We start from the raw sequence: 11,713 nt of genomic DNA on the forward strand, positions 1-11,713 counted from the left end.
TTATATAAATTATCTTAATGTTATCCCATCCCTCAGATAACTATAGTTTTTCATTGAAATCTACTGAAATAAAACACACACACACACACACACACACCTTTTTAAAATACCTCACCATAGAGAGCAGTATTCTTAACATCATAATTATATGTAAAAATTAAGACCCTAGCATTATTCTCTTTCTCTCTGTGTGTGTGATATGTCTGAATGTGTTTGTGTGTGTGTGTTTGTGTATTAAGAGTGATATGTGAGAAAGAAAACATGTTGCTTTATGGGTTATAATTAGATATTCCTTTTTCAGTTAATTATATTCCCTAATGTTCAGTCACTTTTCTTTTTCATACTCAGTCTTTCATTTTCCTTTAGCTCAGATGAATACAGCTTGACTATGAAAGGCACTTTAAAATAATATGGGAAGTCAAGATAAGTTACAACACTTTTTTTGTTTGTTTGTTTTGTTTTGTTTTGTTTTGTTATTATATTGTAGGTTTTAGGGTACATGTGCACAATGTGCAGGTTTGTTACATATGTATCCATGTGCCATGTTGATTTCCTGCACCCATTAACTCGTCATTTAGCATTAGGTGTATCTCCTAATGCTGTCCCTCCCCCCTCCCCCCACCCCACAACAGTCCCCAGAGTGTGATGTTCCCCTTCCTGTGTCCATGAGTTCTCATTGTTCAATTCCCACCTATGAGTGAGAACATGCGGTGTTTGGTTTTTTGTCCTTGCGATAGTTTACTGAGAATGATGTTTTCCAGTTTCATCCTTGTCCCTACAAAGGATATGAACTCATCATTTTTTATGGCTGCATAGTATTCCATGGTGTATATGTGCCACATTTTCTTAATCCAGTCTATCGTTGTTGGACATTTGGGTTGGTTCCAACTCTTTGCTATTGTGAATAGTGCCGCAATAAACATACATGCGCATGTGTCTTTATAGCAGCATGATTTATAGTCCTTTGGGTATATACCCAGTAATGGGATGGCTGGGTCAAATGGTATTTCTAGTTCTAGATCCCTGTGGAATCGCCACACTGACTTCCACAATGGTTGAACTAGTTTACAGTCCCACCAACAGTGTAAAAGTGTTCCTATTTCTCCACATCCTCTCCAGCACCTGTTGTTTCCTGATTTTTTAATGATGGCCATTCTAACTGGTGTGAGATGGTATCTCACTGTGGTTTTGATTTGCATTTCTCTGATGGCCAGTGATGATGAGCATTTCTTCATGTGTTTTTTGGCTGCATAAATGTAAGTTACAAAACTTTTTATTATTTTTGATTTTTTTATTTACTTACTAATACTGCTTTTCTCCAATAGGCTCTCCAGTAGAGCCCATTCTTGTAATGAGGGAACTAAGACATCATCTGCTCCCAACTTCTGAGTCTTTCCCCTTCAAAACAGTCCAAACCCTCTTCTATTCATATGGAAGAACAAGTATACCCTTTGTCTTTGTTTGTTTTGTGATGCTATAACATAATATCTGAGACTGGGTAATTTATAAGAAACATAAATTTATTTCTCACAGTTCTAGAGGCTGGGAAGATCAAGATGCCAGTAGGTTTGGTGTCTGGTGAGGGCCCCCTCCTCATTTCCAAGATGGCTCCTTGAATGCCATATCCTCCACAGAGGAGAAATGCTATTCCTCACCCAACGGAAGAGGAGAAAAGCAAAGACAGGGGAAGGGGAGGGCCATACTTGCCTTTTCATAAAGCACCAATCCCACCCAAGAGGGTGTAGCCTTCGTGGCCTAATGATCTCTTAAGGGTTCCACCTATTAATACTGTTACAATGACAATTAAATTTCAAAATGAGGCCGGGCACAGTGGCTCATGCCTGTAATCCTAGCACTTTGGGAGGACATTCCAACCATACACCCTTCTCTTATCTCTGTTCCCTTCTGTCCTTACCCTTTGTGTTCACATTCTTAGTTTTTCTTCCTGTGCCCTCTTTTCCCTTCTCCTCCCTACTTTTCCCTCTTTCCTCTCCTTTTTTTCACTGCCCAAGCAAGGCACACTTCCTTCTCTTGCTTCTTTGTTATTTCATTATTCTCTTAGTCTGTTTGGGCTACTGTGATTAAAACTAATAAACTATGTGGCTTATAGACAATAGACATTTATTTCCCATAGTTTTGGAAAGCCGGAAGTTCAAGGCCAAGGCTCCAGAATCTTTGGCACTGGGTGAGGTCCTTTTCAGGTTCATAGACAGTGGTTTTCTCACTGTGTCCTCACATGGCAGAAGGGTACGGGAGTTCTCTGGGGTCTCTTTTATAAGGGCAGTAATCCCATTCATGAGGGCTCCACCCCCTATCACCTAATCACCTCCCAAAGACCTCACCTCCTAATACCATGGCCTTGGAGGTGATTATTTCAACATATGAATTTTGGAAGGATATAAACATTCATACTCAACAGTTATATTTACCAAAATTAGTCTTAATCAGAGTTATTTATTTGTGGATCTGGATTTCCCCCAGTAGTTTATGAGTCCCTGAAGAAAAGAGTTGATTTCAACCCTCAATCCTTGCCTAATACAGCTATTTCCTTTCAATAACATTCTAGCTGAATTAGTAAAATTCTCTCTTTGTTCAGAACTCATTCCCAGGAAATTAAGAAATCATGCAGCCACTGTAAAATTACCTCTAACAATTTTTTTTAAAGGCAGAAAAGAAAAAAAGAAAGCTAGCAAGACTTTCTGTTTCTACCTGTTCATAAGAAAGACCTATACACATAAGCCCATCAGCTGAGAGAACATTCTATTAAGGACAAGAATGTAAGCTCTTGAGGGCAAGGATTTACTTTGTTCACTTTCTTATCCTTAGTGCTCAGAGAGGCACATAGATGGTAATTAATATATACCCATTGTTGACCAATTATATGCCAGGTAATCTTTTAAGTGTTTTGCAAGGACTAGCCAATTTACTCCTAACAACAAATGTTTGAGGAAAATATTATTATTCTTCCCATTTTACAGATTAAGAAACTAAGCCACAAGAAGGTTAAGTATCTTTACCAAAATCACACAGCCAGTAAGTGGGTGTTAAAACTGGCCATCATACCTTACATCACAGCGGATGTCTCAGAAAGTCAGTGCTTTCTGCTGATGCTGATTTTCTAGGTTCCCTGAGGCCAAACACTTCTCTACTGTCTTATGTCAATTTTGCATCTGCAAAATGGAAGGAATAAAACATACCTGTCTCACCAGGGTGTTGTACAGCTCCCCTAATTATCAACTGGTAGCTCATTTTGCAAACATGAATCCCCTCATAACAGTTCATTATTCTCACATCCAGTATTTTAAGACACTGTGACTGTTAAAGTCTTTTTCTCAAAGTGCTCGTTAATTTTTATCACAGTCAGCAGTTTTTAGATTTTAAGAAAACTCATCATGAAAAAGGTAGCATTTCTTATATCCAGATGGTCAATAATTATTTATATGAAATGATGAATTAATATAACCTGCCAGTGTTTCACCTAGTTCACAGATTATAGAAAAACTATCTTTGCTTTTTAATTAAAAATAAATAATTTTGTGACACTGAAGACAGTGTATTATTAAAAAAAGTAAGGAGATTTGTGGAAAGCTTTTCATTATGGGAAATATTTTTATCAATCAGGGATGATTTAAAGTAGCCTCTTTTAAAAGAAGGTTGAAGTCTTGGTGTCTTTTCTGAAAGTCGCGTACTCATCAATATCACACTTTGCACAATAAGTCTTTTTTCTTCCTCCCTAATCCTGTTATTCTACTTTCTCAATATAGTTTTTCCACAGATAACAACCTAATAATTATCCATCATTTTTCTCAAGATGGATAATCAGTAACATGCATCTTTGTTTAAAAATACATGAAGCAATTATTGTAGCAATAATCAACATAAGAAAGAAAAACAACCCTTTCTTTTTATATGCTGCTCAATATACATTTCTCATTTTCTTTTGTTGTATTTCCTTTACTTAAGTGTTTGCCCAAGGGAGGAAGAGAATTTTATCTTTACTTCCAGGAAAGCTACTCTTACCTCCATCCATTATTTAGGTACAGAAACACATCTTTGTTCTCTGCCTGTCCCTTCCCCCGTGACCATCTAATTCATACATTTGTAAACCTTAATGTAAACTATCATACAAAGTTAAATGTGGTTATTACACAAGGAACTAATAAAAGTGTGATTGAGGAAAGTGTATATGGATCACATGGGGATCTTGCTGAAATACAGATTGTAATATATTTGATTGGGCGAATGAGTAGTGTTAGGGGTGGTAACATGAGATTTTGGATTCCTAGCAAACTCCTAAGTGATTCTAGCATTCCTCTGAGTTGTCAGTCTCTAGAAGTCCTACTTTTCCTTCACCTCATTTAATCGAGTGTTGATAAAGGGGAAAATAATCACAATGCTCTCAACATAGACGTGAACTTACATGCTATGTCCCTATAACTGGCTAGCATCTCTGTAGATTTTACATGATTTGTAGATGTTTTTGATCTGTAGTGTTACATGACATCAGAACTACAAGTATTAATGGGAAGCAAAATGCAGTAAAGGACCAAGTCAATTTTGGATACAATTCAGTGTTTATAGTGGAATCAGCAAGTTCCTGAACTGGTAACTAACGTTTTTATGTCGTTGTTTTTTTTTTGTTTTTTTTTTATAATTATTTGTTGCAGTGTCCACCACAGAGAAATTAGATGTGAGCATTCGGTACTAATTAAAACAGCATTACCTGAAAGAAAATGGACAGCAAGGGAATTTACTGATACAGATGCTCATTATAAAGGGTTTATATCCAATTTCCATGTTGTTCAGTAAACATCACATTCTCTGTGGAAGCTTGTCTGGCTTAGTAAGCCCAGGGAGGACCATAATGCCTAGAGCAGAGATTCTCATGGTAGCAAGACTCTGACTGGGGTCAATACTGCATCCACAGCAGCATCTGTATGGTGTACCCTTATCAAATAGGAAGAAACTAAAAATATATTGACAGCAACATTGCAGAGTCTGCAAACACATGAAAATTACAAATATCTACTAACTATACCTCTAAAGTGTCTCCTGTTTTATAAAAGTTATTCTATCTTTGGTTGGTTTGAAGAATGGATTTGTTTAAAATTATAGAAGCTGCATTTAGTGTATTAAAGATTTGCACATCCAAGAAAGAAAAAAATAGTTGGTAAAACTAAGGACTGTGAATAAACTTCATTTAAAATTTGAATATGCTATAGGGGAAAAGAAACATCTTTCTTTTCTATCTCTAGGCTCATGACTGAGGTCCTTATAAAAACCAGTTAAGAAGAGACAAGCCTAAAAATTTACTTAATGTGAGTTTTACATAGGCCAGGAGCCTTCAGATATAAAGACCCAAAGAAATAGAGAAACCTATGTGTTTTTATGCTTAGGTTTGAACAAAAGTGGACAGTTGCACAGAAGTATGATTAAGCGAAGGGATATGATCCAATGGTAATAAACTTGGGGGAGTCGCTTAACAAGACTTACTGTTCAGATTATTTTTTATATATTTGTGTCTTTATAGATAAAGATATTCTTTCCTCTGGGCATAGGGACAGCACCTCTCAAATGAAGGGCTCTTGACCTGATTTCAGAGGAGGAGGGCAGGAGAAAGTCAAAGGGTGATCTTTCTACTTTTGCTGTTTGCTCAAATTCCAAGGTGCCGTATTTGGGGATAGAATGTTTTGAACCCCATCAATATCTAACTTTATAGACTGAAATAAAGGTTATGACTATCAAAAGTTTATGTTCTGGTTACAAGAAAACAAAACTCTCTTTCCTACTGCTCAGAGGGCTGGAATTCTTTTGGTGGTATGGAGTCATATGGTAGAATTTCAGTCCCAGCCTGATCTTGTGTACAACTAGGTAAGGCTACATAATTAATCCCACTTCTGCTAAATTGCCATATTTCAGTCAGCTCCAAGTTACACCTTTGAATTCAGTTTCACATTCTAACCTCATATTCAGTTGCTTCCGTATTCCTAGTCATACACTTCTGAATTTGCTTCCTCACCACTTTTCCTGAATTCCATGTCTTTATCTCTTTTTCGATGAGGTTCGAATAATCTTAAGTTGTTTTCCAGTTCTGAACTTCCATGACTGCAGAAGCTTATTTTCATTTTGTTATGCTTTGCTATGCAAGGTGATAGAAAAAATCAAATAAGACTAAGAAATGAATGAGACATTTGATGTTTTCAGTGAAAATATGATATATATATAGAAATTAAAAATGACAGAGAAGTACATAAAAAGATAAGGATGAAGCAGTAATTCAATTTCCTCAGCAATCTGGAAATCCACATATACTATCAAGTTTTGCATTTGTAAGAAAAGAGAAAAAATATAAAGCTATTTTTAAGTGATTATTTGCTTCTAAAAAATGTCCACTTTCTCTTAAAGAAACTGTACTGTTTGGAGGAAAGAAAATAATACAATGTGGGATATACTTGGGGAGTCCAGAGGTTGTGTTATCTGCAATAGTAAATTATCAGAGATCGCAATGTACCTTTTAAGCATTTGGGCTAATACCCACCAATAATCAGTGTAGCTTGGGATTATTAGTATTTTTCTTTTTCTTTTTTTTTTTTAAGAAAATGCCTTCTGGGGAGTAACAAGGACATAAATTCAAAATTCCTCTAAATTTCTGTTCTAGTTTGGTGAAAATCAAAGAAACAAAACTCACAGACACCACTTTTAAAAAACGTAGCATCGCCATGAATTCAAAGTGCAGTCAGCCTTCAAAAAACTACTCTTCCAGCAATGAAAAATGTAAATATAATGTTGCTACTTTTGAAAGCCTGTAAACCAAAAAGTGAGTGAAGCAGGTCTCAATTGAAAGAGGTTTATTTTGCCAAGGTTGAGGATGTGCCTGGGGAAAAAAATACAGCCATTGGAGCATCTGTGACATGAGTTTTTTCCAAAGGGGGTTTTGGGAACTTAAGTATTTACAGGGGAAAGAGCCAGCAGGAGGGAGAAAAGGGGAAGGAGGGTAGGAAGTGAGGCAGATCGTTACATTCATGTGAGGCTCTGATTAGCCCCAATGAATCTACATTTTATGTGTGAAAACAGAGAGTAAAGGAAAAAGTCAATTATACATTGCCTTGGTTAGTAAATCTACATTTTACATAAGATAAACTAAGCCTTTGAAAAGAGGGTGCAATGGAAATGAGGCTATGATACAAGGTTGTGAAATTACAGTTCTCTGTCTGGGAACTAAAGGAAAGCAGTTTTTGCATGGCTCAGTTCCCAAGCTTTACTTTCCCTTTGGCACGGTGAGTTTGGGGTCCTGAGATTATATTTTCTTTCACAAGCCAGAAGTACAAGGCAGGCACCTAATTTACTATCCCAAAATGATGAAGGACTAAATACCTAAATACCTAAAGATAAATCTTACCAGTTTTTAAATATAAATTTCAAGATAGCAGCTGCAACTAGATTATGTTATCTAACCCTTAGCAAGTTTTTCCTTGATAACTGGCCTTACCAAAGAGTTGACTGAGTCATATTCCCTGGAGACAAATGCAAGATTTGTTCATTTCAGATGCAATTAAAAATGCTACCATATTTGTGTCTATTCCCTAAACAATCATTATTTGGGGCTACAAGTACAAACATACTTACCAAATCATACATTTACTTTTTGCTTCTGATACTTCTGATACTCTACTGCTGCTCCCTTCAATCTGAAAGTCTTAATAAGAAAATCTATATCTTGAACAAAGATGCATTTATTTCTTCCAAGGATTTTGAACCTATGAAAAATTGTGAAGTTTATATTAAGAAATTTCCTAAAAATGGTGAGGTAGCTTTTTACTGAGTTGCATTGTTTGACTCCATTTAACTTCAGGAACCATAGTAGAGGAAACATATACCCCACAGAGGGTAAGGCAGAGTAGCAACTTACCTTAGTAGCTATCAGAAATTTAGTCGGGTTTCCTTATAGAGATACTCTCCTCCAAGAAATGCTTCTGTAAAAAGTGTATGTATATAGGTGTGCGTGTGTGTGTGTCTAAACTGTGCATTTTAAAGCACAATTCTTATTAGGCACTATAGCTTTCAAAATATTATAAAGAAAATGCAATCTTTTAACAGGAATTTTCCTTAAGAAACATCTGAGCGGCTCTGTTCTCCTGCTAATTTGACTGATTTGCAGATTTTTACTACCAGAGGGGAAGTCTAACATCCAAGATTTGTAGTAGATTCAGCATTAGGAAGTGTGCCCTCTTGGAGAAAGGAAACCCATGTTTATTGTAGGGCCAGGATCTGATTTTGTTAAATAAATCAGAAATAGAATAAAAAATGAGTTGGATGATAAAATGTTTGCACATCTCTAGTCCTTGAAACTAATTTTTGGTCTCGAATGTATAGAACAAAATCTTAATACTTCAAATGGATTATGGAAGAGACCAAAATAATACTAATATTTACTGAGTGCATTTCATTGATGCTGACTGATATTAAGACAAGCTAATTAGCTGCTAACCAATTGAGAAACGCTGACCTACTTCATCATTATTGGTTAGATTTTAGCCAACTGTCAATTTAATAAGAAACTGTAATAAAAATGTAGTTTAATATTGATGGAACACTAAAAGTGGATAGACCATTGCAATTTCATTTTTCCTCTTTCTCATTTAATATTTGGTGGCTCTTTAATGGATTCACATTGATATTTTTGAAGTAAGGTATCTGTTAAATAGGAACAAAAACGTACTATAATTTAAAATCATAAACTGGTTTAAATCAAATTGAACTGCCTAGTTCTATTATCAGCTCTGTTTCGAACTAGTTGTAGACTTTGGACAAGCCCTTAAACTTCTCTTTGCTTCAATTTCCGCTTATTTTTTATGCTCCTTCTCGGCTACTGGAGATTCAAAGTAAGTAAATCTCTAGTCATCGTGGATTTTGACAGACCTATGTAAGAATTCAGGCTTTGACACTAATTAGCTGTGTGACCAAGGCTTCTATGGGTCTCACAGGCCAACCCTAGGTTAATATGAGAGGAGACTGTGTAATGGTGTGAATACCAGAAGGTGGGAACTATTGAGGTCAATCGTGAAGGCTGACCCCGTATCAAGTGGCTTGGTAGCATCTGTGGTGCTTTAGTTTGACTTCAACAGAAATTTATCTGGGAAGAAATGAGATATACCTATTTTGAAATGCCCACAGTTTTTAAACAATGCTCTAGACAGTTCATTGATATGACAATTTCCTTTTTTAGAATTTCCCTGCAAAACTGGACTGTGCTGTCCAAAATTCACCATATTAACGTTAAGTTTATACACACAACAGATTTTTTTATTTCCAAATAATTGGGTCATATCATTTAAATAGCCAAAGTAGGATTTTTCTGTCTCTAAAATAAAAAACCTAACTAATTTTTCAAGTAAGCAATCTTATGGGGGTATACACCCCCATTATAAAAGATAAACAGAACAACTTATCCCTTTGGCTTCATATTCAGCTCTAAGAATTTACGTTGTTTTGACACTCATAACACCTTAATAATTTTTGATAGGTAAAGTAGGCCAGATTCTATGAGAGCAAACTTCCTGTTTTACACAACGGTGAAACGACCTTTGTAAGTAATGGAAGTCTTCTCTCCCTATATAATTATTCATAGAAACTAAAGATACATGGGAAAGTAGTTAATATTGTGTAAGCACTGAAAAATTCAATTTGTGAAAGAGATTCTTAAACTTGATTATATAAACCAACAGAGAGCCTTCTTAGGTAATTAAAAAATAAAATATTTAAACTTTTCCTGAGTCAGTATTAGTTATAGTATCAAAAACAAATAAATTATGTGCCACATAGCTGTATAAGGAGCCATGGCAAGATAAATAGATCAACTCGTAGTATGGAACAATTAGCCACAAAAGTAGCATGAATTTGTGTGTGAGAGAGTGAAAGAGAGATTTAAATCTTGAATATGCATCCTAGCACAACTTTTCCTTTTTTTTTTCTTTTTCTTAAGTCAGGGTTTGACTCTATGACCCAGGGTGAACTGTAGGGGCACACTCATGGCTCACTGTAGCCTCAAACTCCTGGGCTCAAGCAATCCTCCTGCTTCAGCCTCCCAGAGTGGCTAAGACTACAGGTGTGTGCCACTACTCACGGCTAAGTTTGTTTATATTTTGTAGAGAGAGAATCTTGCTTTATTTCAGGAGCTGGTCTCAGATTCCTGGCCTCAAGAAACTCTCCTGTCTCAGCTTTTTTTTTTTTTTTTTTTTTTTTTTTTTTTTTTAAAGAGACAGGATCTTGCACTGTTGCCCAGGCTGGAGTGCTGTGGCACAATATCGGCTCACTGCAACCTCCAGCTCAAGTGGTTCTTCCACCTCAGCTTCCTAAGTAGCTGGAACTACAGGCACATGCCACCACAAGCAGCTAAGTTTTTAGTTTTATGTAGAGACAGGGGGGCCTCACTATGTTGCCCAGGCTGGTCCTGAACTTCTGGGCTCAAACAACCTTCCCACCTTGGCCTCTCGAAGTGCTGGAATCACAGGCATGAGCCATAGTGCCTGGCATTTTTTAAAAATAATAGTCGGATATAGGGTTGAGTTTTGAAATAGGAAAATTAAATTGAGAAAGGCCATTTCCCAACAATTTTTTATATAGATTTGTATTACTTAACATATTCAAATAAATATCTTAATAAAGGCATGGCTAAACACTGAGGCATTCCCCTGCTTCAACCAATTCTCTCAACTCTGTGATATTTGGCTCATCTTTTCTAATTGTTAATCAGTATGCCTCTTTAAAAAGGAATTTCTTTTAGAAAATGCCTTACTTTCTTAATTTAAATAGGTACTTAACACCCTCAAGAAATGCATGAAACCTTTAAAATTTAGAGAAAAAATAATTACTACAAAAGTGCTCTGGGACTTAAACTATTACAACGAAACTCTTTTAGCTTATTCCCGCATAGTAAGCGATGTATAGTAAGCTGCTTCATTTCCCGGCTCTACTATTATTATCCTCATTCCTCAAGGGTAGACTTAAGTGTCTTAGATTCTCAAATGAAAGGGAAAAAAACCTAAGTCTGTATTCTGCTTCAAATAACTAGAAATAATTATGAGGCTTCTTTGACCAGATACAATTTTTGCCTTGGAGAGTAAAGCGCAGCCCCTTGTAACAGCCATTATTAATGACACTGATATAATTACTATTTGAAAAAAGGAAATCTGCCCAGAAAAATCAATTATAAACCACCAAATGTTCCTTGGACTTTTCAGAGAGATTCTATGCCTATTGTCCCTCATGACCTCTCCATTAAGAGACTGGTTGGCTATATTCCTAATGGTTGCCTTCAATTATTTAGAGAGGACTTCTAAGCTTTTGTATTTCATATTAAAATGGCCTGGAGAGCATTTCCTGATTGACTTGCTTGCAGAACAGAGAGGTCACTCTGGGGAAAACAGAGTAACCTAGGTGGCTTTGCTCTAAAAAGGTAACTCAGATTCCTCTTCCATTAGGGCAGTTTATCATGCAAACATTGATTCTCATACAATGAAGCAGTGTATGATGACTTTGCTTTCACTGAAAAATTACAGAAAAAAAAGAATAGTTGAAAGAGTCATTAGGAGTAGTTATCTGTAATCTAAAGCGAGCTTGATTTGTGCATCTGCATTTATCACCTCTTGTTTTTAACTTGCCACATTCTACTTCTCTTAACATTATTCTCAACATTAGTGGATGAGCGTCCTCT

General features: G+C 36.1%; 1 protein-coding gene and 1 long non-coding RNA gene across 5 annotated transcripts in view; one reads left to right on the plus strand and one right to left on the minus strand.

Annotated features, from left to right (window-relative positions):
- Positions 1-3,078, minus strand: part of LOC129471390 (uncharacterized) — a 46,241-nt gene extending 43,163 nt beyond the window's left edge. The window contains exon 1 of the long non-coding RNA XR_008653571.2: positions 3,064-3,078. This is a non-coding gene — a long non-coding RNA (uncharacterized lncRNA). The remainder of the gene's footprint in view (positions 1-3,063) is intronic.
- The window catches only part of EPHA6 (EPH receptor A6), a 951,077-nt gene that overhangs the window by 605,168 nt on the left and 334,196 nt on the right, over positions 1-11,713 (plus strand). The gene's annotated exons all lie outside the window — the stretch shown is intronic.

The sequence above is a fragment of the Symphalangus syndactylus genome, chromosome 21 (assembly GCF_028878055.3).
Source record: "Symphalangus syndactylus isolate Jambi chromosome 21, NHGRI_mSymSyn1-v2.1_pri, whole genome shotgun sequence".
Classification (NCBI taxonomy): domain Eukaryota; kingdom Metazoa; phylum Chordata; class Mammalia; order Primates; family Hylobatidae; genus Symphalangus; species Symphalangus syndactylus.